The sequence below is a fragment of the Onychostoma macrolepis genome, chromosome 07 (assembly GCF_012432095.1).
Source record: "Onychostoma macrolepis isolate SWU-2019 chromosome 07, ASM1243209v1, whole genome shotgun sequence".
Taxonomy (NCBI): domain Eukaryota; kingdom Metazoa; phylum Chordata; class Actinopteri; order Cypriniformes; family Cyprinidae; genus Onychostoma; species Onychostoma macrolepis.
This window is the reverse complement of record NC_081161.1, coordinates 21,694,314-21,717,821: the sequence shown is the minus strand read 5'-3', so window position 1 is coordinate 21,717,821 and position 23,508 is coordinate 21,694,314. Positions and strand designations below refer to the sequence as shown.

The 23,508-nt window shown below is 40.8% G+C and overlaps 1 protein-coding gene across 1 annotated transcript in view; it reads left to right on the top strand.

Moving 5' to 3' along the window:
• The first annotated feature begins 2,347 nt into the window (after nucleotides 1-2,347).
• The window catches only part of ca7 (carbonic anhydrase VII), a 55,791-nt gene continuing 34,630 nt past the window's right edge, over nucleotides 2,348-23,508 (top strand). The window contains exon 1 of the mRNA XM_058782507.1: nucleotides 2,348-2,467. The gene's annotated coding sequence lies outside the window, so the exon portion shown is untranslated. The remainder of the gene's footprint in view (nucleotides 2,468-23,508) is intronic.

Here is a 23,508-nt window from a genome sequence, read left to right as displayed (position 1 = left end):
TATCGTTATTCCTCAGAAAAAGTACAACCCGAATTCTGGAAATGTTGGGACGTTTTTTAAATTTGAATAAAATGACGTTATGATGCACTGTAGATGATGAGATTTGCAAAGCCTTTGCAATTAAACATTGAGAAATGTTGTTTTTGAAGTATTCCACAATATTTTTAAGCACTCTTACACAGATTGGAGAGCCTCTGCCCATCTTTACTTCTGAGAGACTATCTAATACCCCTTTTCCACCAAGGCAGTTCGGAGTGCTGGTTCGGAGCCAGAGCCTAGTTTCAAACCGGTTCTTTGTCTTTGGACACCCAAAGCACCAGCTCTGAACCAGGAAAAGCGGTTCACAAGTAGCACCAAAACATTGTTAGAAGGAAGAACCACTTGCGTCAGGTGCTGGGGGCAGGGTTACCATGACCAACAAGATGACAGAAACTTTGGACCGCCATATTTGAAATAGCAGCTAAACACAGTTTGTTTAGGCTTGTTCAGGATGGACCGTTCGGTGCGAGGCATCGGGGTGCTGTGGGAGCGACTGGAAAGCAGACGGCTCTTTATGCTTTTGGATCGCTCTCGCAGTGCTTTAGTGTGTTGTGTGGCGATCGATCGATCGGTCTGCGTGGCACCGATGCACCTCAAACAAGTCTAATAGAGTAATAAGTAGTGAACCGAAACATGAAACGTATTCAGTGACGTAAGACCTGGCTCTGTATTGGCTCTCTGTGGGAAAGCAACCGGTTCTTAAAGGGCTCGCCAGTTGAACCAACTAAGAACCGGCAATAGCACTGGCTCTGAACTAGCACCTGGTTCCTGCTGGTGGAAAGGGGGTATAATACATCCCTTTTATAGCTAATCATGTTACAGATATGATGTCAATTAACTTAATTAGTTGCTAGATGTTCTCTTTTCAAAATGTCTTGCTCTTTCAGCCCTTTGTTGCTCCCGTGCCAACTTTTTCGAGACCTGTATCAGGCATCAAATTTGAAATGAGCTCATTTATTGGATAAAAGTGTAAAATTTCTCTGTTTAAACATTTGTTATGTTCTCTATGTTCTATTGTGAATAAAATTGGCTCGTGTGATTTGAAAGTCTTTTAGATTTAATTTTATTCAAATTAAAAAAAAAACGTCCCAACATTTCTGGAATTTGGGTTGTATACAAACACTGTACAGTCAACATTTACATTTGAAACAAAATTTTCACCAATACAGATTCACTTTCACTATGATTCCTAAACTGGCACAACAGTACCAACTTGAAAAGTCTGTATATATTCATATATTTACGTGTATAGCCATACAAATATTTCACAATTGTTATTATTTATGTTATCTGAGCAAACTCAATAGTCTCATTTTCCGAACATGAAGCAAAGAACATCAGCATGATTCTGTCCAGCAGCGCTTTTAATCTATAAAAGATGACCTTGGCTTTTGGGAGTATGTGGGTGACACTGCTAAATCAGAGGCTTTGCTTGCTTATACAGGGCTGCCAGAGAATCTGTCGCACTGAATTATTTATCAATTAGATGACCGTTAGCGGGGACAGAGGGAAGCGAGAGGAGGGGAGTCGAGGGAGACAGGGCAAAATAATAGCAGTGTGTGTGTTTGTGAGAGAGAAATATGTGTCAGGGTGTGTTGGTGTAGATAAGAGTTCATTTCTGTTTGTATGCTCTGTGTGTTTGTGTGTGTGTGTTGGTTGTTAGAGGCACTTTATTATGGTCTGTCACAGCCTGTCACTGGACACACATGCTGAAGGCCATTGATGCAGGTACAGTGTACAGAGTTTGTGTGTGAGCACATGTGGAGAAGAGAAAAAGGCCTTTAGGACAAGACAAGTGTAGCCTTTCTGAGCTAACATGCTAACAATCACACGCAGACACAAACCGACACTGATAAAGCTGGGATGGTACAGTTCAACAACACTATCGGTTTCACCATCTAACACAGTCGGAGTAAAACAGAAGCCTTGTACGCCACTGCAAACCCTGCACTCAAGCAATTCAACAATTCAATCAGCTTCACAAATATAGGCTGTTTTTTGTCAGATACAGCAAATGGGAGGAAATAGACAACTTGATGATTTTTTTTTCTTACACTTCATTGGAACTGCCTGAAAAATGCTTTTATGTTAGAATGAAGAACCTACATTTATGATTTCACTGTCAGATTTTATTTTAAGAACACATTTTATGATTAGATATTTACATAATCATATTACATAATAATAAATGGACACAACCATAAACTGAATCTGTAATAGAGTGCATTAATCCCTGCCCACTTTTTCAGCAGTTTTGGTTAGTTTGGTAGTTTGAGAGTACAGGGAGATTTCCATTTGTACTTTGAAGTCGGGAATTCTGAGTTCCCCGTATTTGAACTGAAATGCCTCTTTAAGTCGGAGTTCTGTTTCAGAGGAACCAAAACAACCCCGACTTCAGAATCCAAAATGGCTGCTCAGTGCATCAACAGTAAGTGAAACAGTATTGTTTATTAGCACTTATGTTTATCTGTGTCTCAATAAACTGTGGTGCAAACAACATCTATCTGTGAACATGATACTTCAGCATTATCAGCTTGTTTTTTTATCCATACAATGCTGGATCTGAAGGTCTCGCCCCCTCAAAGCGAGTCTGTTTGTAACAACAGCAGGGATTTGAATCGGTATAGCTTTTAAATGAGAGTGACAGTTCTTTACTATAGGGTTAGTATTCACACACAGGCAAACAAAGACATTAAATTATATTTACATTCACAAAACTCGGAGTGAGTAACGTCCTTTGGTTATTTAAGCTGGAGTCCATTAGATGATTACAGGCTTTCAGACTCACAGCACTCTTTGCAGTGATGCTACACATAAACAGACACTCGCAAATGTGTCTCAAGAGAGAAAACAGGGCCTTGTTTTTCCATGAAGCACAGGCTAACTGAAGTCTTGCGTGCTACTCTGTTTCTTTTTCCTCTTGCCACATTTAGATTGTGCTAGGAAAGATAAGTTTGTTGACGCTAAAATAAACTAGTTCACTGGTGAATTTCAATAGTGCCATATGAGACAAAGAGCAGAGGTCTGCACAAAAAGAAAGAAAACAGATAATCATAATCAAATAATCATAAAAATATAAATAAATGCAAAAAATGACTACATAAGCTATTTTTTATATGTATTAATTTATCTTTATACATAAATAATTACAAATAAATATGAATAAATATAGGCTTGCATTACTGTTCAAAAATCTGGGGTCAGTAACAGTAAAAACAGTTGTATTGTGAAATACAATCACTATTTAAAGTAATTGTTTTCTATTTTAATATATTTCAAAATTCCTGTTTCAGCATCATTACTCCAGTCTTCACTGTCACATGATCCTTCAGAAATCATTCTAATATGCTGATTTGGTGCTCAAGAAAACTGTCTTATTATTATCAGTGTTGAAAACAGTTGTGCTGCTTAAAGTTATGTGGAAACGGTGGTACATTTTTCAGAATTATTTGATGAATAAAAAGTTCTAAAGAACAGCATTTCATGGAAGTAAAAACTCTGTGTAACATTATTATTATGTCTTTACCGTCATGTTTGTTCAATTTAATGCATCCTTGCTGAATTAAAGAATGAATTTCTTTCAAAATAAGAAAATCATACCGACTTTTGAACGATATAAGAATATATATTTTTGGAGTATGTCATTGAGTATGTCTCATAATTTCAACTGAGACTGAAAGAGAGGAAAAGAAAGTGTCATTGAGGAAGGAGAGGTTTAGGGAAGAAACGGGGGATAGAGAGCAAGAGAGAGTAGAGAATAAATGGAGAGGAAGGCAAGTGGCACATTAGGGAGGGAGATCCTGTGGTGCAGCTTCAAACAAAAAGGCCCACTATGAGGGAGATCACTGATTACCAGTCTGGTGGTTGGGCCTCATTAAATCCTTTCTCTCTGTCACTCCCTCTTCCTTTCTGAACCTCACACACTTCTCACCTCTTCTGCCGCACAGCCATATGTCCTCACAGCAGTGACCCCAGGTGCAAAGAGCAAGCACAGGATTGATCAGAACCAGGAACCAGGAAAAACCACATCTGTCAAGACTCCTGCAAACACAGTCCTGCAGGGGAATCACAAAAAGAAGCAGCAGAACAAGTGAGAGAACAAAAAGAGTGATTAGAGCACATTTAGTACTGTATATCAAGACATCTTGAGTGCACCACTTAAAGTGCAACTGCAAATTCTGCAGGCGACACGTAAAAGCATTTAGTTAATATCACTTATCACCACATCATTACACAGACTATGAGAGGAGAAACTAGAGGAAGTGAGGTTGATGTGTGTGGTTTGCTGCTGGATGTTTGAAATCTTTGGTCTGGCCTGATACCATAACCAATGAGTAGGATGTGTTTTTGAAGATACCATCAGAACTACTGGAACCCAGCAGTCTGTGTCTCCTGTCAACTCCTCCTCAGCTGTTGTGGGTCATTTTGACCCTCTTAAAGGAACAGTTCACACAGAAATTAAAATTTGCTGAAAATGTACTGACCCTCAGGCCATCCAAGATGTAGATGTCTTTTTTGCTTAATCTGAACAGATTTGGAGAAATTTAGCATTACAGCACTTGCTCACCAATGGATCCTCTGCAGTGAATGGGTGCCGTCAGAATGAGAGTCCAAACAGATGATAAAAGCATCACAATAATCTACAAGTATCAACATGACTCCGGTCCATCAATTAACATCTTGTGAAGCATAAAGCTGTATGTTTGTCAGAAACAAATCCATCATTAAGGCATTTAAACAAAGGAACATTGGTGCTACTGGTTAGTTTGACCCAGTTCATATAAAAAAAATTCTCTGCAAATCACTCTTCAGATGTATAAAATATTACTGATCCCACAGTGCTTCATCTGAAATTGCTAAAAGGGAGATATTCCTGGTCTTCCCGCAGGAGCCACGGCAGTATGGAGTCTCAAAACATTATCAAAATGATATAAAATAGATCTTTATGGTCCGTTTGACTGCAAGCATTATCTTGAGTATAACAAAGTCCTTAGCTAGAGGAACTTCTAGTCAAATGTATTATTTTTGTTCATCACAACAAATGTAAAATAAACATGCACACACATCTTACTGACCCCAAACATTTAAACGGTATAGTGTATGTGGATACATAGACTGGACTTACAATCAACTTCCCTCACACACCGTGATAAAATACACTTTCCGATGCAGCTCAGTTCCTGCCATTAATTAAGTACTAACAATAAAGCAATTAAATTGAAGTGTGTTATCACATGCACATCCTCATACACAGCCTGTGGTAGTGCTTTTCAGCAGTTCTGTAATTAAACAAATATAGGAATAAAGGAAGTATGTAAACATGATACACCACATCTGCAAGCACAAGAAAAAGAGAAAGAAACTTCCCAGAGAGAGAAAAACATATCTAGACTAAGAGTGGTTTAACAAAGAAAATTAGGAAACAAAAGCAAAAAAAAGGAAATGAAAGGATACAAGTAACTTCCCAATGTAATACAACACAGACTCCCCAACGCATATAGTACTAGAACATACTGCATGGAATTCACTAGATGACAATGTGATTTACTGTAGTAATTTGGAGAATTACACATATATTATATAGTTTTAATGCACTGTAAGTTGTTTTGGACAAAAAGTTTCTGCCAAATATATTAAAATAAATGCAAAAGTCTTGGTGAGATTTGACATGTCATTCAATATGGGACAGTTCTTGGAACTGAGAAAACAACTCAAGCCTCAGGGATTGTGGAAACATTTTTGACCAGCAAGTTTTTCTAAAGAAGGAGGTATTGAAATGTGAAGCTGAAAAATTTAGTTTTGTGGTCTCTAAACATGTAATCCTGCTTTGTCTTCTTGTGAGGCTGCCAGGGACAAAAAGTAATATTATTAGCATATGTTTTCAAATCTAAGCTCTCGCAAAGCCATTATAAGCCAGCATATGATTTATGCCAAAGGCCCCTTTATACTTTTCTAAAGGCCAGTAAAGATACTTGGATTAAATTACATGTTATAATTAAATTAAAAATATATTATTTATGCTGGGAAGTAAAAGAGAGAAGGTAAAAATTGGGATAGGTTTTTGGATTTGCCGCAGTCTGCAACCATTTAAAAAAGAGGCTATACACTGATGACGACGGACATTTTGGTGCAGAGTGTTTTGGCTGTCGCTCACACAAACACTAACAAGGACAGATCGACCACGCAGCGAGAGAGTGCTTCTGCCTTCAAGACACACAGACATTTCTGCACGCACACACACAGTAATATCCAGCCACCCAAACACTTGCATAACACTGTCTGATCCCCGTTTTGTGACCCTGCAGCATGCCAAGCACAGCACTGATGCAGCGGGGTGAAACAGAGGTCCTTTTCTGTCTGTCTCTCTATCTGCCTGGTGGGAAGGAAGTCGGTGTCTCATCTGATAACAGCCCTCTACCCAATTTCAGAGCTGATTTTTTAAAACCAAAAGCTTTCAGTGAAAGCAGGTCATTCCAGCTCATAGTATTACTCTGTACAACACCATTTCCTTCAGTGAGATGATTTTTCTTGTGCTGAGAGCTCTTTGGATCAACGTTGTACAGATGAACTGCATAATATGAGATTTTTCAAAAAGGCAGGTGAGCGATAACATCAACAATAACATCTCCTCAATAACAAACAATAAAAAGCTGTTGTTTTATCCACCCTGTAGTCTAGGATTACAAAGCTGATTGCAGACTGACCTATTCCTGTGAGTGTGCTGGTTTTGGCAGTGAGAAAAGCACATAATAGAGTGTATGCATTACACAGTTAGCTGGCCATCAAAGTGACCAAACCCTGAGATATCTCGTGTACCACGAGAACAGCATAAAACATGGTTAAAAAACTGCATCAAAGCTAAAGCCTTCATATTGTCTGCAGAACAATTAGTCTTTCTGTAAGGCCTATAAAGGTTTCAACCAGGGGCCTCAGCAAGTTTTTAAAGGAGCAACAGGATGTGACTTAAACTTTAAAATTAAAATTCTAAGCACACACACACACTTGTTTCACTATCCTTGTGGGGACATTCATAGGCGTAATGGTTTTTCTACTGTACAGACCATATATTCTATTGCCCTACACCTAAACCTACCCCTTACAGGAGACTTTCTGCATTTTTAGATGTTCAAAAAACTTAATTCTGTGTGATTTATTAGCTTGTTTGCCCATGGGGACCTCAATTTAGGTCCCCACCGTGACACGAGACCCCATGAGTCTGTGTGTATTCAGGTTTAAGTCCCCACCTGAATAGAAAAACAAGTACACACACACACACCACACACACACACACAAATAAGACATAAATAGAACCACTCCAATAAACTTTGTCAAGCAATCAACTTAAGTCATAAAAAAATTCCAATTGGAATCAAGTATCCTGTTTGCTACCTTAATTTGCTACTTGATTCACTAATTTGCTACCAATTGCATACAATAGCACAAACATGCATTGTGGTAGGCCATGTGACAACAATATAGCATACAGTTAAGCATATTAATGTTTGAAATGTTTAATTGTTGCAGTATACCTACTGTTGTTACGTACTATTTAAAAAACAGTATAATGCACATTATTCAATAAGTAGTAAGAGTTTTTTGTTTTGTTTTGTTTTTTTCTGAACAGCTTTTGATATGCTCAGGACCTTTAGCTTAGCTCACAGATGTGTGTTGTTTTTCAAACCTGTGTGGCACATCAGAAGTGGTGCCCTCCTGTGGCTGTGGAAATTCACTACAGAAAGATCTCTACACCCTCTTAACAAAAAAATCAAGGTTCTGACCTGTCTCTTCCCCACCCCCTCTCTGTTCCCTCCCCCTCTCTTCACTTGCTGACTGCTGCATTGTGGGTCTCTGTAGCATTATGCTGGCAGAGTGTATACTATACAAGCTTGCTGACACATGCAAAGCAGCACAGTCAGACATCCTGACAAATCTACACACACATGTGCACACAGCATCACACGCATACAACAGCCTGGATTAATCTTTTTCATGTTGCCTAAATGCTGATGTGCTTTCAGTGACTGCAGATATTATGGAGTCTGTCGAACGCTCCTTACTGTTCACAGCAGGCTCATTTCAGCCTATAATTATCAGTAGTTAGTGCTTTCTAAATTTCACACAGAGCGCTGACAACTGACATGTTTTGAGAAAACCATTTATTACAACAAAACTTTGTTGTAAATGTGTGTCTTTAATTACATGTTGTCTCACAACCAGTCACAGACCTAAAATACACACCACAGTAACATTTACCAGTTCATTTTGTGTGAGACATAGGCCTACCCAAAAAAAAATGATTCACAGTTCAGTGATGGAGTCAGTTGTGAACTAATACCTTTGAACGATTCAACAGTGAGTCTGTCCGTGTGTACACCTGGTACAAACCAAATTCTGGAAGTGTTGGGACGTTTTTTAAATTTGAATAAAATGAAAACTAAAAGACTTTCAAATCACACGAGCCAATATTTTATTCACAATAGAACACAGAGAACATAACAAATGTTTAAACAAAGAAATTTTACACTTTTATCCACTAAATGAGCTCATTTCAAATTTGATGCCTGATACAGGTCGCAAAAAAGTTGGCACGGGGGCAACAAAGGGCTGAAAAAGCAAGAAATTTAGAAAAGATTCAGCTGGGAGAACATCTAGCAACTAATTAAATTAATTGACATCAGGTCTGTAACATGATTAGCTATAAAAGGGATGTCTTAGAGAGGCAGAGTATCTCAGAAGTAAAGATGGGCAGAGGCTCTCCAATCTGTGAAAGAGTGCATAAAAAGATTGTGGAATACTTTAAAAACAACATTCCTCAACGTCAAATTGTAAAGGCTTTGCAAATCTCATCATCAACAGTGCATAACATCATCAAAAGATTCAGAGAAACTGGAGAAATCTCTGTGTGTAAGGGACAAGGCCGAAGACTTTTGATGGATGCACTTGGTCTTCGGGCCCTCAGACGACACTGCATCACTCATCGGCATGATTCTGTCATTGACATTACTAAACAGGCCCAGGAATACTTCCAGAAACCACTGTTGGTAAACACAATCTGCTGTGCTGTCTGCAGATGCCAACTAAAACTCTATTATGCAAAAAGGAAGCCATATGTGAATATGGTCCAGAAGCGCAGTCATGTCCTGTGGGCCATGGCTCATTTAAAATGGACTGTTTCAAAGTGGAAAAGTGTTCTATGGTCAGACGAGTCCAAATTTGACATTCTTGTTGCAAATCAAGGACGCCGTGTCCTCCGGGCTAAAGAGGAGGGAGACCTTCCAGCGTGTTATTAGCGTTCAGTTCAAAAGCCAGCATCTCTGATGGTATGGGGGTGCATAAGTGCATACGGTATGGGCAGCTTGCATGTTTTGGAAGGCACTATAAATGCTGAAAGGTATATAATGGTTTTAGAGCATCATTTGCTCCTCTCCAGATGACGTCTATTTCAGGGAAGGCCTTGTGTATTTCAGCAAGACGATGCAAAACCACGTACGGCAGCTATTATAACAGCATGGCTTTGTAGTAGAAGAATTGGGTGCTGTAGTCTGGGTGCTGAATTGGCCTGCCTGCAGTCCAGATCTTTCACCTATAGAGAACATTTGGTGCATCATTAAACGAAAAGTACGTCAAAGACGACCACAAACTCTTCAGCAGCTGGAAACCTATATCAGGCAAGAATGGGGCCAAATTCCAATACCAAAACTCCAGAAACTCATAACCTCGATGCCCAGACGTCTTCAAGCTGTTTTGAAAAGAAGAGGAGATGCTACACCAGGGTAAACATGCCCCCGTCCCAGCTGTTTTGAGACCTGTAGCAGGCATCAAATTTGAAATGAGCTCATTTTGTGCATAAAATTGTAAAATTTGTTATGTTATCTATGTTCTATTGTGAATAAAATATTGGCTCATGTGATTTGAAATTCTTTTAGTTTTAAACATTTAAACATAAACATTTCCGGAATTCGGGTTGTATTAAGATTATTTTTTGTTTGATCAAATCAGAAGTAGACAAGGGAGACACTTTCCCGTTTTGCACCTGGTGTTTTAATCCGTCTCTTTTGTGCACTTTTGACCACTTCTGTCCTGATTAACTTGAAGTGGTTGAAAGTGGACAAGCTTAAAAAGTTTTAGCCCCCATTTATTCCTGTATGTGGTGTTGTCCACTTGTGGTTGGATCGAAAACGCATTTTAATACCAGGTGTAAACAGGGCCTCTGATTAAAACCGCTAACCTGCCAGCATGTTCTAGTAAACTTCATAAGTCTTTTTGACTGACTCCTTTAAAGCTGCAGTCCGTAACTTTTTTGTGTTCAAAATGTACAAAATTTATACACACAGTTCTGTTTATTAAATGCTAGAGAGCCAAAAGTTACAGACTGCAGCTTTAAAAGAACTAGGCTGTATCCAAAATCGCACACTCTCTGACAATGTTCTTGTGAGTATGTACTTACTTTGCTGCCATTCACAACTCCTCTCCCGTGGCCTCATGGGATAGTAAGTGTCCATCAGATGCGCACTTCAGAAGTAGTTTTCACTTACTTCAGATAAACTACTCTTTTCAAATACTGTTTTCTCTTAAGGAAGTATATGTATATGGATGGAGCCCTGGTTCATAACAACAATTTTTTCACAAATGGGACATCAGCTCACATTGTTTTTTGAAATTTGCAGGAAACATTTCAGCTCACAACACAATGACACAATCGCTTATCTGGATGTACTGTCCAAAAAAAATAAATAGAAACCAGTTTCTTAATCATTTTTACTGTCGCAAAAATTGTGACCTCTTAATTGTGTCCATTTTGTTGCAATCTGGAGCCCTTTTCAGTCATAGAGACTACACCATTATAAAAACTTGACAATGGGCAGCCATTTAGCAACAAACCAGAACACCCCAGAAACTACATGCTAAAACCAATTAAACACCTTAATAACTGTGTAGCAAACACAACACAATAGTATCTTATGTGAGTTTCGACCAGGAAAGCACCAAACACATTTTTACAGATACATGCCTCTCTCTCACTAGATATGGATCTCTGTATGGTGATGTCCTTCCTTGTAGTAACAGAAAAACTAATAAAGTTAAATCAGCCATGGCAGTGTAATCAGCAGAAGGAATGGCATGAATGCAGGAAGAGCACAAGCTTATTCAGTCAATGGGGGTAAAGATGCCATGAAACCTAGGGGTTTCCATTTGCTACAAGCTCAGTCATAACCTGCTTCAAATGAAAAGAATCACCCATTTTTTGTTTGTTTGTTTCTATCCACTCTTTTATTTTCTACCTTTGCACTACATTTTCTACCTTTATCTGATGCCAGTATTTGGCCACTGTTGGTATGATTTCTCAAAGTTGCATAGAAAGGAATACCAACAACTTTCTGTGCTCCATCCGTGACCCCCAAAAATGCAGGCCACACCACTTATCTGTGGCATTCTCAACATCTTTCCACATTCATCCACACTTTACTGAAGAGCTTGACAGGTTTAGAGAGAGAGAGAGAGAGAGAGGGATGCTGTTCCAGTGAAGCACACTGTTAAACTCAGTGTTTCCTCAAGGATGTGCCGTTGGTTATTAGAAGGAATTCCATGCATAGCTGGGATTGATGAGATTTTTAAATCATATTTGGCAGTTGACAATGACCCAGGCCATAGACTATTTAAGTAAAAATAAAGAGGCCCCACTTTTGAAGGGAAGACAATTTGTAATATCAAGGGCCAGCTCTCCTCTCTTTAAGTCTTTTCCATCTCTGGCTCTTGTTTTCCCAGCATGGCCTCCAGAAAGTTTCCACCCAGTGGGGAGGTGCGTCCTGCAGTATGGGTCACTGGGTTTGTGCTTTGCATAACTTACACCCACCCCTCTCAATGCACACACACACACTCTCCCACACTCCACACTGCTCTCAGCCTCAAAGATGAAGTAAAGACAGCTTCACTATCAGCACGTGAATTATGAATGATTAATTCAAACAGCATGTTTGGGTAACAGGATGTGTGTGACTAAGCACAGGTGTATCTGTGTGTGCCTTTGACGTTAAAGAGATAACAGTGATGGTAGAGGAAGGGAATGCAAAAAAAAAAAATGGGCGACAGTGATAAAACTGGCAGCTAGAGAATGCGTGTGCTGAGCATGTCTGCATGTTTTGCATGTATACATGACGTGCATGCTTAAACGCTCCACAGATTTTTATATACATACAGTACTGTTCAAAAGTTTTGGTCGGTAAGAAATTAATCCTTTAATTCAGAAAGGATGTGTTAAACTAATCAGAAGTGAAAGTACACTTTTAAATAGATACCAAAAATACTCTTTCATATAAATGCTGTTCGTTTGAACTTTTTAGTAATCATAGATTTCTGAAAAAAAAAAAATGTATCGCTGTTTCCACAAAAATATTAAGCAGTACAACTGTTTTCAACACTGATAATGATATAAATGTTTCTCGAGCACCAAATCAGCATATTATCATGGTTTCTGTATGATCATGTGACACTGAAGACTGGAATAATGGCTGCTAAAAATTCAGCTTTGTCATCAGAGGAAGAATAAAAAATCTGTTATCACTAAATCAATGAATCAATCTCAATCAATCTTTACTTTATTTGTCCCTCATGATGTAAATTTGTTTTGGGCAATACAGATAAAAACTGCATTACAAAGCACCAACATCAATAATAACGATCACACTGTCACACAACAGAGCCAAGAACCAAGGGTTAGAGGTGAATGTGACTTTATTTAATATAAGTGATCAGATAGTGCGTGAATGTGGAGGTGAGTCTTTCAATGGGGGAGATCGCAGAGTATAGGATGGTGAGAGTCCGGAGAGCAAATGGGAGTAATCGTTGGAGGTCGCGGGAGGATTCGGTGGAGTATCGCTGGAGGGATCTGAGGAGTAACAATGGGAGAATAGTTAGTAGTAAGGAGCCAGGTTACCATTCCGTATGTGAACCGTAGACCGGACGATGAATGTCAGAGAGTGTGGGTGCTTTATGGCAGTGTTGATGAGGGTGAGCAGGTGCAGGTGATCAGAACTCAGGTGACTGCGATCTCGTGATTGCTTGTGATGACGTTGACGGTGACTCTCTGACACTACCCTCCCTTACACGGGCGGCGGGGGCGGCCTCGACCTCTGGGTGCAGGGCGGTCTGGATGGGTACGGTGGAACTCCAGGAGCAATAGCGGGTCAAGGATGTTGTCCCGGGCCACCCAGGATCTCTCTTCTGGCCCGTAGCCTTCCCAATCGACAAGGTATTCCAGTCGACCTCCCCGCCGCCGTGAATCCAGAATCTCGTGGACTTGATAGATGGAAGGTTGGTCCAGGATTTCTGGAGGAGGAGGCTCGTCCGGTTCTTGTGGGTCTGGGGTGAGAGAGGAACAAGGTTTCAGTAGGGACACGTGGAAAGTGGGGTGGATACGGTACCTGGGAGGAAGTTGGAGTTGATAGGATACTTCATTGATCTGCCTCAAGATCTTAAACGGACCAATGTAGCGGGGACTCAGTTTCTTACAAGGTAAAGGGGAGTGGGCTTACGGCGGTCTCCGTACTGCCCGTTGCAGGTGGACGTGCGCTGAGTCCCACACTCTCTCGCTCACCCGGAACCAGTAGTCCAAAGCTGGAACCTCAGAAGGCTCTCCCGTCCACGGGAAGAGCGGTGGTTGGTAACCGAGTATGCATTGGAATGGGGTAAGGCCTGTGGTGTCTTGCCGGAGGGAATTCTGAGCATACTCGGCCCACGGGAGGAAATGGCTCCAGCTGTGTTGGTCTTTGTGACAGTATGCCCGGAGGTATCGTCCGAGCTCCTGGATCTTCCACTCAGTCTGGCCATTAGTCTGAGGATGGTACCCCGAAGATAAGCTCATGGTGACTCCTAAGAGGCGGAAGAAGGCTTTCCAGACGTGGGAAATAAATTGAGGTCCGCGGTCAGACACTATATCTTCGGGGATCACATAATGCCTGAAGACGTTGTGGAAAAGGTGTTCTGCTGTTTCCAGTGCGGTGGGCAAGCCGGGGAGAGGAATCATTTTGCACCCTTTGGAGAAGTGGTCCACTATCACCAGTACACAAGTGTTCCCGTCTGAGTTAGATAAATCCGTTACAAAATCGATTCCGATGTGGGACCATGGTCTACAAGGTACAGGGAGAGGAATGAGCTTGCCCACCGGTAGTTGCCGGGGAGTGGAAGACATGGCGCAGACTGAGCAACTCTGGACGAACCTGGTGACATCACAGGACATACTGGGCCACCAGTACTGAGCTTGGAGGAGCGAGAGGGTCCGTTGTCTGCCTGGGTGTCCAGAGCCCGGTACGGAGTGAACTGAGCCCAGAAGGGGTAGTCGAAGATCCGTAGGGACGTAAGTCTTCCCTTCTAGGCCTCCCGGCGGAGCAGGTTCTGTGAGGGTGGCGGATCGGATGTCGTCGTCGATGTTCCAGATAATGGGATTTACGATGAGGGCTGGAGGAAGAATGGGTTCAGGATCCGAGGGAACTTCTGGGGAATGAAGGCGGGAAAGGGCATCCGCTTTACCATTTCGGTTTCCGGGACGGTAGGTGATGGTGAATTGAAAACGGGTGAAGAATAAGGCCCAGCGGGCTTGGCGAGGGTTGAGTCTTCGGGCTTCTCGGAGGTATTGGAAGTTCTTGTGATCAGTGATTACGGTGAATGGGTGTTTGGCTCCCTCCAGCCAATGCTGCCACTGCTCAAGGGCCAACTTAATGGCTAGGAGTTCCCTGTTGCCGATGTCATAATTCTGCTCCGCGGGGGTCAGTTTCTTCGAGTAATAGGCGCAAGGCTGGAGGCCGGGAGGCTCGCCATAATGCTGGGACAGTACGGTCCCGACGCCGGTGGTGGAGGCGTCCACTTCTACAATGAAGGGTTGATCTGGATTGGGATGGCGGAGGATGGGGGCCGTACTGAAAGCATTCTTCAATGCATCAAAGGCTTCGTGGGCACTGGCATCGAAGGACAGGGACTTGGGTTTTCCCCGGAGAATGGTGGTGAGTGGGGCTGTGATCATACTGAAGTTTTTTATGAAGCGACGGTAGAAGTTAGCAAATCCTATGAATCTTTGGAGTTCTTTGATCGTTTGGGGAACAGGCCAGGTGGAGACAGCAGTGACTTTCCCCTGGTCCATTAGTATTCCCTTCTTGCCTATTACATACCCGAGGAACTGTACCGTGGGGCGATGGAATTCACATTTCTCCAATTTTAGATAAAGTTGATGTTGTCGAAGTCTCTCTAGGACCTGCGCAACGTGTTGGCGATGGTCGGCCAGGTTCCGGGAGTAGATCAAGATGTCATCTATGTAGACCACGACGAATCGATGGAGGAACTCCCGGAAAACCTCGTTCATGAAGCCTTGGAACAAGGAAGGGGCGTTGGCAAGACCATAGGGCATGACCAGATACTCATAGTGGCCGGATGGGGTAATGAAGGCAGTTTTCCACTCTTCCCCCTTCCTGATCCGAACGAGGTTATATGCGCTGCGCAGGTCCAGCTTCGTGAAGATGCGGGCCCCACGGAGTTCCTCGAGGGCGGCCGGGACCAGGGGAAGTGGATAGGGGAGCTTGACGGTCTGGGGTTGAGGGCTCTGTAATCGATGCAAGGCCGCAAGCCCCCATCCTTCTTACCCACGAAGAAGAAGCTTGAAGCCGCTGGAGAACTGGATGGCCGGATATATCCCTGTTTGAGAGCCTCCTCGATGTATTCCTCCATAGCCTTGCGCTCCGGGATGGACAGTGGGTATACTCTACCCTTGGGGAGTTTGTACCCAGGCAGCAGATCTATGGCACAGTCCCATGGCCGATGTGGTGGTAACTGCGTGGCTGCCTGCTTGCAAAAAACATCCTGGAACGCCCTGTAATCAGATGGGACTTCAAGAACTTTATCGGAATCGGGGCTTTCAATCCTCGTGGAGGCCACTTGGAGTTTGGAGGACTTGCACAGCGGTTGAGGAATTCCCTTGAGACACTGTTGATAGCACTCCTCACTCCAGCGAAGGATCTCACTCGTTTCCCATCTGATTACCGGTGAGTGGAGGATGAGCCAGGGGCGTCCCAGGATGATATCCACGGTGGAGCCCTCAAGTACCAGAAATTGTATTTCCTCCTCATGTAGCACTCCAATCTTGAGAGGCATTGATGGAACCTCGTACTGGACTCGCCCACGTCCTAGCGGCTTTCCATTGATTGTCTCGACTTGGAGCTCCTGGGTACGTCGTTGGAGGGACAGGTGGAGACGGTTGGCGAAGTCTTGGGAGATAAAATTCCCAGAGGAGCCCGAGTTGACCAAGGCAGTGGCTGGAACGGATTGAAAAGGGGTGAGGAGTTGTACGGAAATGACTGACAGTTTGGAGATCAGAGGATTCATTTGAAGTGTACTCACCGCAGGACGTGGGGGTTTGATGGGACAAGCCTTGATGTAATGTTCCGTGGAGCCACAATAAAGACACAAGCCAGATGTTAATCGTCTTGTCCGCTCGCGATTGGTGAGACGAGCCGTGTCAATGAGCATGGGCTCTGGTACTGGAGGGATGGCGGCGGATGAAACGGGCTGGTGAGCGGCTTTGGAGAGGTCACATGCAGAGAGACGCTGGGAGATTCTGTTGGCTCGTTGCATGAATCCTTCCAATCCTAAAGTATCGTCATATATTACCATTTGCCGGCGAATCCAAACACGCTCCGGTAGCTGATCCAAACACTTCCTTAAAATGACGAGTAAAAGCTTCATAGGAATTGATTATGGCAGTATTGGCGTCTCAAATGGCTTTAGCCCAATGTAAAGCTCTCCCGGAGAGGAGGGAAATTAAAAAAGCTACCTTGGAGTGCTCGGTGGGGAATGTCTGCGGTTGCATCTCCAAATAGAGGGACAGTTGAAGCAAAAAGCCGCCACACTCAGCCGATTCACCCGCATAGGTGGCAGGCAGCGCCATGGGACTGGCCGAGGCAGATGGAGGAGCTGGAGGTGGAAGCAAAGAGGTCCGCAGAGTGTTAACCAGCTCCTGTAGGATCTCCGAAGGTGACGATGGCCGGGGATCCATGCGGGTGACGGTGTTGGTCCGGTCTTCTGTCACACAACAGAGCCAAGAACCAAGGGTTAGAGGTGAATGTGACTTTATTTAATATAAGTGATCAGATAGTGCGTGAACGTGGAGGTGAGTCTTTCAATGGGGGAGATCGCAGAGTATAGGATGGTGAGAGTCCGGAGAGCAAATGGGAGTAATCGTTGGAGGTCGCGGGAGGATTCGGTGGAGTATCGCTGGAGGGATCTGAGGAGTAACAATGGGAGAATAGTTAGTAGTAAGGAGCCAGGTTACTGTTCCGTATGTGAACCGTAGACCGGACGATGAATGTCAGAGAGTGTGGGTGCTTTATGGCAGTGTTGATGAGGGTGAGCAGGTACAGGTGATCAGAACTCAGGTGACTGCGATCTCGTGATTGCTTGTGATGACGTTGACGGTGACTCTCTGACACACACAGTTGTGTCCCTTGAATTAGAGTTTAACAGCTTGTAGCCAAAGGAACAAAATAGTTTTTATAATTTTTATATTCTAGATATTGGAGTACGAAAACGGCAACCAGATGGAAGTAATTCCAATCCTTGCTGAAGCACATGAGAATACATCAAAATAGTTAATATTGTTAATAATATTTAAAATAGTTCAATAAAATAGTTAAATGGTAATAATATTTCACAATATTAATGTTTGTACTGTACTTTTGATCAAATGCAGCCCCTAGTAAAAAAAAAATATATATTTAAAATACATTTATTTCATACTAAGTACATAGGTTATATAGTTCAAATCTATATTTTCTGACATATTGCTTGAGACTTACTGATATACTAATTATAATAAAACTCTATTTGGAGTACTGTTTGTGCACAATGCAAATGTATTTCAAATACATTTTAGCGTTTATTTTTCACTAGGAGCCTTAGTAAGGTTTTTTTATTTTTTATTTATTAATTTATTTTTTTACTCTGCACTTATACTTACTTATTAGTACTTATATTTGCCATTTACTTGCACGGTGCCTAGTCTGTTAGTCGAACTAAGCTTTTATGTGACATTTTATAGAGACAAATTATTTTTTTACTCATACTAAAATTTTTTGAAGTGCATGTAAATGTGCTAACATTATTCCTCTCCGTGTTTTTACATTAATACTCACTGTAAACTGCAAAAATGCAAATACAAAAGCCATTGAGATTAGACAGCAAGAATAATATTTTATTATGTAAATTCATTTTTGCATTTGATAAAAGTTGCACAAATGTGACCCTGGCTGTGAAAACCCAGTTAAATTCATTTTTTTGGTGATTTACTGTTTTCTACATAAAATCATCCTGGTAACACTTTACAATAAGGTGTCATTTGTTAACATTAGTTAATGTATTAACTAACATGAACAAACTATTACACACTACACTATTTATTAATGTTTGTTAATGTTAGTTAATGAAAATACAGTTGTTCATTGTTTATTCATGTTAGTTCACAGTGCATTAACTAATGTTAACAAGCACAACTCGTGATTTTAATAATGCATTAGTAAATGCTGAAATGAACATTAACTAAGATTAATAAATGTTGTAGGAGTATTGTTCATTCTTAGTTCATGTTTACTAATGTTGTTAACTAATGAACCTTGTTGTAAAGTGTTACCCATCATCCTTCATAAGGTAAAGAACATTCTGTGAAAATGTAACCTTGATATCTTTAATATTGACTGTGTAAGACCATGTCAAAAACTGAAATCTTAGTGAAATTAATGGTTGAAATCAAACTTTGATGCTTGTTATCTCATAATTAGATTTGGATTTTTTAGCCTGGGTTTTAACAGAGAGGGTCACAAATGTTTATTCATAATTCTCATTGTGCATTAATGGAAATAGGAAGTATTTTGTAAAATTAGAGCTATGGTGGTTCCACTTTCAAATCTCTAAACTAGAAAGATAAATATTGCCAAACGGATAACATCTCTGAGGAACGAGGGTCTTCGAGACGCTGTGAGTTTCTCCACACTCTGAAATCTGTCATAGTCTAGCTGGAGTTTGCTTTGGAGGGATCACAGTGTATGGCTTCTCGAGAGCCATTGTTTGCAGACACGTGCAGATAAAATGAACACAGGGTCCTGGTGGCCAGTTATGGGTGTGATGCATGTTTGGACACAGTGTGAGATGGTGCTTATGAATGTGTGTTTGTGTGAATAGTGTAACGAGACACACTAGAGCAGAGTCCTATACTGCCGTCCAAAGGCAAAGTGCAGTAACTACACATCTGGTCAAAATTGGGTTAAATCCTAAAATGGGCTTTGTGATATCTGATCTGTCTTGTGACAAAGTCTCCTGGTTCAATTTTGTCCCGTTTCAGAGAAACAAGAGTGTCAAAATTGCAGTAACTACAAAATCCAAGCTAATACCAAGGCAAACCGCAGTAAGTGAAGTTACTGCGTTCTGGCTTTGTTTTCCCGTTTGACACCGCAGATACTGCGCGGTCTGCCTTAGTATCTCGCGGCCAAATGATGGTATGAAAGTTATACGGAACGCAGTTTGGCCCAAGCATACGCCATATGATATGACTACCTGACCATGCAAATAATTAATTCTTAACTGACAAGTAATCATTCTTTTTGCACAAATCACCGTTTCATTTGTTCGAGGAAGGCTTTATGACCAAGCGGAATCTTCTGCCGCCTGGTCGCTCCCGGTTCACAACGAGCGGAACTCGCACTGACTGCAATTCCCCTCATCGTCCTCGTTTTGATTTCGGCAAATCAGTTTGGGTGAATGCAAACAACGTGATTATCATGAGCACAACATTCAGCTAGGCAAGAAAACATGCAATCTACCTGAGGAATGACTTCTTTCATTATTTCACAGGCCAGTGGTTTGTGTGTAATGTGTGTGACATTTTTTGAATGACATTACAATTCATTTTAGAATAATTGTACATGAATACGTTAAGCAAACAAATTAGATTTTTTTTTTTCGGAGAACCTTTTATACACCTTATATACATATACTTAACCGTAGACATGGAAATGATGTAGAGGATGCGGTACAGTACAAATATTTTGAGCATCCCTTATTCTGTTCCTTATTTTCCTATAAAGAATCACAATTATCCCTTATTTTCCTTTTATGGCAACCCTAGTTATATTGTTAGGCAAAGCTGAAATTGTGTGAATTTTTAACTACTGTTTTAACTACTTGGTCTGTAATGAATTACTTTTTAAATAAAATGAGGAAAACACTCTTTGTGGTGAAAGGAGCATTGCGATAAGATGATCTTGGGGCTTACTACTGATCAATTTTAACATTCACAACATACAAACATCAATAAAATTATTAAAGTTATTAAAAACAATCAACATGTAGTAAGAAACACAAAAGGAAAGCTGGATGAACACATTTAGTTTGTAGATACTACACTTGGCTTTTGCAATAGTGTTTTAGTTGTGTAAATTCATCCAAAGGCAGAGTGCAGTATCTGCATTTTGGTGGTCAGAGGTCACGTCAGTAGTCATGGTTTTTATCTATAAAAAAATTCATCCTAAGAAGGTTTTAAATGAATGCATTGCCACTAATGTACCCACAACATGTTTGACTGGCTGATGTAAAAACTTTAAAGGCATTTTTCTCAGTTTCAGTGTTTGCGTAGTTACTGCACTTTGCCTTTGTAGGGCAGTATAAAGGGGGTGATAAGAGGAAGCACCTGGGGCCAGACAGGGAACTGGCTGAGGAAAGGCTCCGTATGTATATAATAGAGAGAGACAGAGCATATAGGAGAACACAGACATTTATTAATCAGAATGTGAGAGAGTCATAAAGAGGAAAACTGGGTTATAGGATCGCAAATTAAATTTCTGTGGTCACTTCAGTGTATACACAAGTGTTCAAAATATGACTGTTTACTGTATTTTTTTATCAAACAGGTGAGCATGGGACTTCTTTAAAAAGCAAAACAGTCTTAACATTCCCAAGGATTTGAACAGCAGTGTACATAAGTTACACAATTTATGGCAAAAAAGTGCAAAATACTTTCACCAATTTAACAAAATAAACACAAATAAACAGGGGTAAATGTATAAGAGTTACTGTAAAGGACACTCAGGATGCGCATCTGTCTAACAAAAAGTGCTAATCAGAAAAATGGATGAAGAAAACATCTTAGATTTATATAGTATCCAATTTCAAGGACAGTCTGTGCATGATAACGCTAATTCTGTCCCATTGTGCAGACAAGCTTATTAAATCCTCCAGCGGCAAACCAACAGCATGTGTCATTACTAGATATTGGCCTTCTAATAACAGCACAGCTGTTGTATCTCTATGCATAGCAGTACTGAAGACTTTTGAACAAGCTGACGCTTACTGTGATCCTCTGGTCCAGTCTGAGTCTCTAGGAATCGATCTAAACAGGGCCTCCTGACCTCTGACCCTGAGTGAAGAGCTGAGAAAGGGGGCCTAGGTGTCTTTAACTGCAGCTGTGTTACATAAACACACCATAAACTAGCCTGTCTGTCACGGGTGAGCCTGAAGACCTCATCACAGGCACTGTGGAGCCTCACTCTGTCCCTAAATACAGCCCTTTTACCAGTCTGATTAATTGCCAGTGTGCTCTGAAAGCGAACTGTTAGGACACTATAGGCTGCTTCATGCTTCCTACCGCACATGTTCTTTAAAATCCAGTCTGCACGCTGACTTAGTGACCATACAGAATGCTAATTGACTCTTCAAAGACTCTCATTCTGTCATAAAGCTTTTTTAGCACAAAAGCGTATCATGATATTACCATGCTTTGATTTGTCTTGACATCAAGCCTTGATGCGTTACTTAAATACCCTGGTTTAAGAGTAAGGTAATCATTCAATATTATGGAATATCTAAAAATGTCATGGATTTACCATCTGACTATCGTTGTATTATAGTATGTTTAAGGGCCTCAGCATGTTCAGGGAATGATTTGCTCAGACTGTGCTGTATTAATTCATCCCAGCTCCACCAGACCCCAGGAGAGATGGAGAGACATAGCGCAGCGCTGGCAGACGGCCAAGCAAATATCCAAAATAATAATCAGCAGATTTCAGCAACCTCCCCGCCCTTTTTCCAGCCCCTTACCCCCGCCTTTCTCCCTTGCTTTGCCCTTTGTCTGTGTTTATAGACATAGTTCTGATTTATATAAATATAGGTCCAGCATATGGACAGTTGTGTTGATTTATTTTGAGCACTCACTGAACAGCATGGGAAAATTAATACACAGAAAATGGATAGAAATGAAGCACTTGTGCTGTGTCAGTGCTCAAGATTGGCCCATTGATTTTCACATTACAGAACTGTCCACACAAACGTGGCCAGCTCATCTATTGTTCACCGTCTCCTCCTGTGTGTGCAGATAGTGCACCACCCAACGGCCTTCGCTCAGATCCTAATAATGAATGGAACCAAGACACAGTGTATGCGAATGCATATGATATGAGTGTTTGGTTGACCATTCAGGTTACTGAATATATGTATTGAGGTTATACACACATATAGCGTTGTTCATGGTGCTTTGTCCTATACTCCATGAGGGCATGTTCCCGCACACTGTAAAAAAAAGTAACAGAATACAAATGCTACAATAAAAATAAATAAATAATTGGTTAACTGTATACGACAAAAGCATAAGTGACCATCAGGGTTGTTATAGATAAAACTAAAACTGAAACGGGAACTAAAATAATTAAAGAAGCATTTTTGTTACTTGAAATAAATGTTAACTGGATATATATGAAGGGAACATGTCTCATTTAATATTTTTTTAACTTGTACTATAATAACTAAAACTAAAACTGAAATAAAAATAATAATAAAAAAATGTATAGACCACGAAAAGAAAAAGCACTTCAAAATAAATAAAACTTTAATACAAATAAAAATTGAAATGGTATGAAAAAAAGATTCAAAACAGATAATAACAAACTAACAGTAAAATAATATTGATGACCATACAGTTGACAGTGAAAATCTATATTATGCACAACAAGACAATACAAGTATACAACCAATCAAATGTTCAGCATTCAATATTTTACAATATTACTGGTTTTAATGTATTTTTGATCAGCTAAATGCAGCCTTGGTTTAAAGCACAATTAATTGTAAGTAAAAAAAAAAATGCATCACCTTATTTATGATCAAAAACAATTTATCAGAAGTCTCAGATTCTGATTTTTATTGTGGCACAAGCGCTAAATTGATTACTATTCAATTTGTTCTCACATTGTCAGCTTTATATTCCTCTATTTGTGTAAGTACCGGACTTTCCTGCTCACATGGCAGACAGAGAAAGAATGCAGTATGTGAATGAATGTGGTGATAGTATTGCTCCATCACTGTCTCTTTATCTCTAGAGCAGGCGTGTTTATGAGAAACTGTGTGTCGCCTCTGGATGCTTCTGGCCTCAGTCATCCATATTAATGA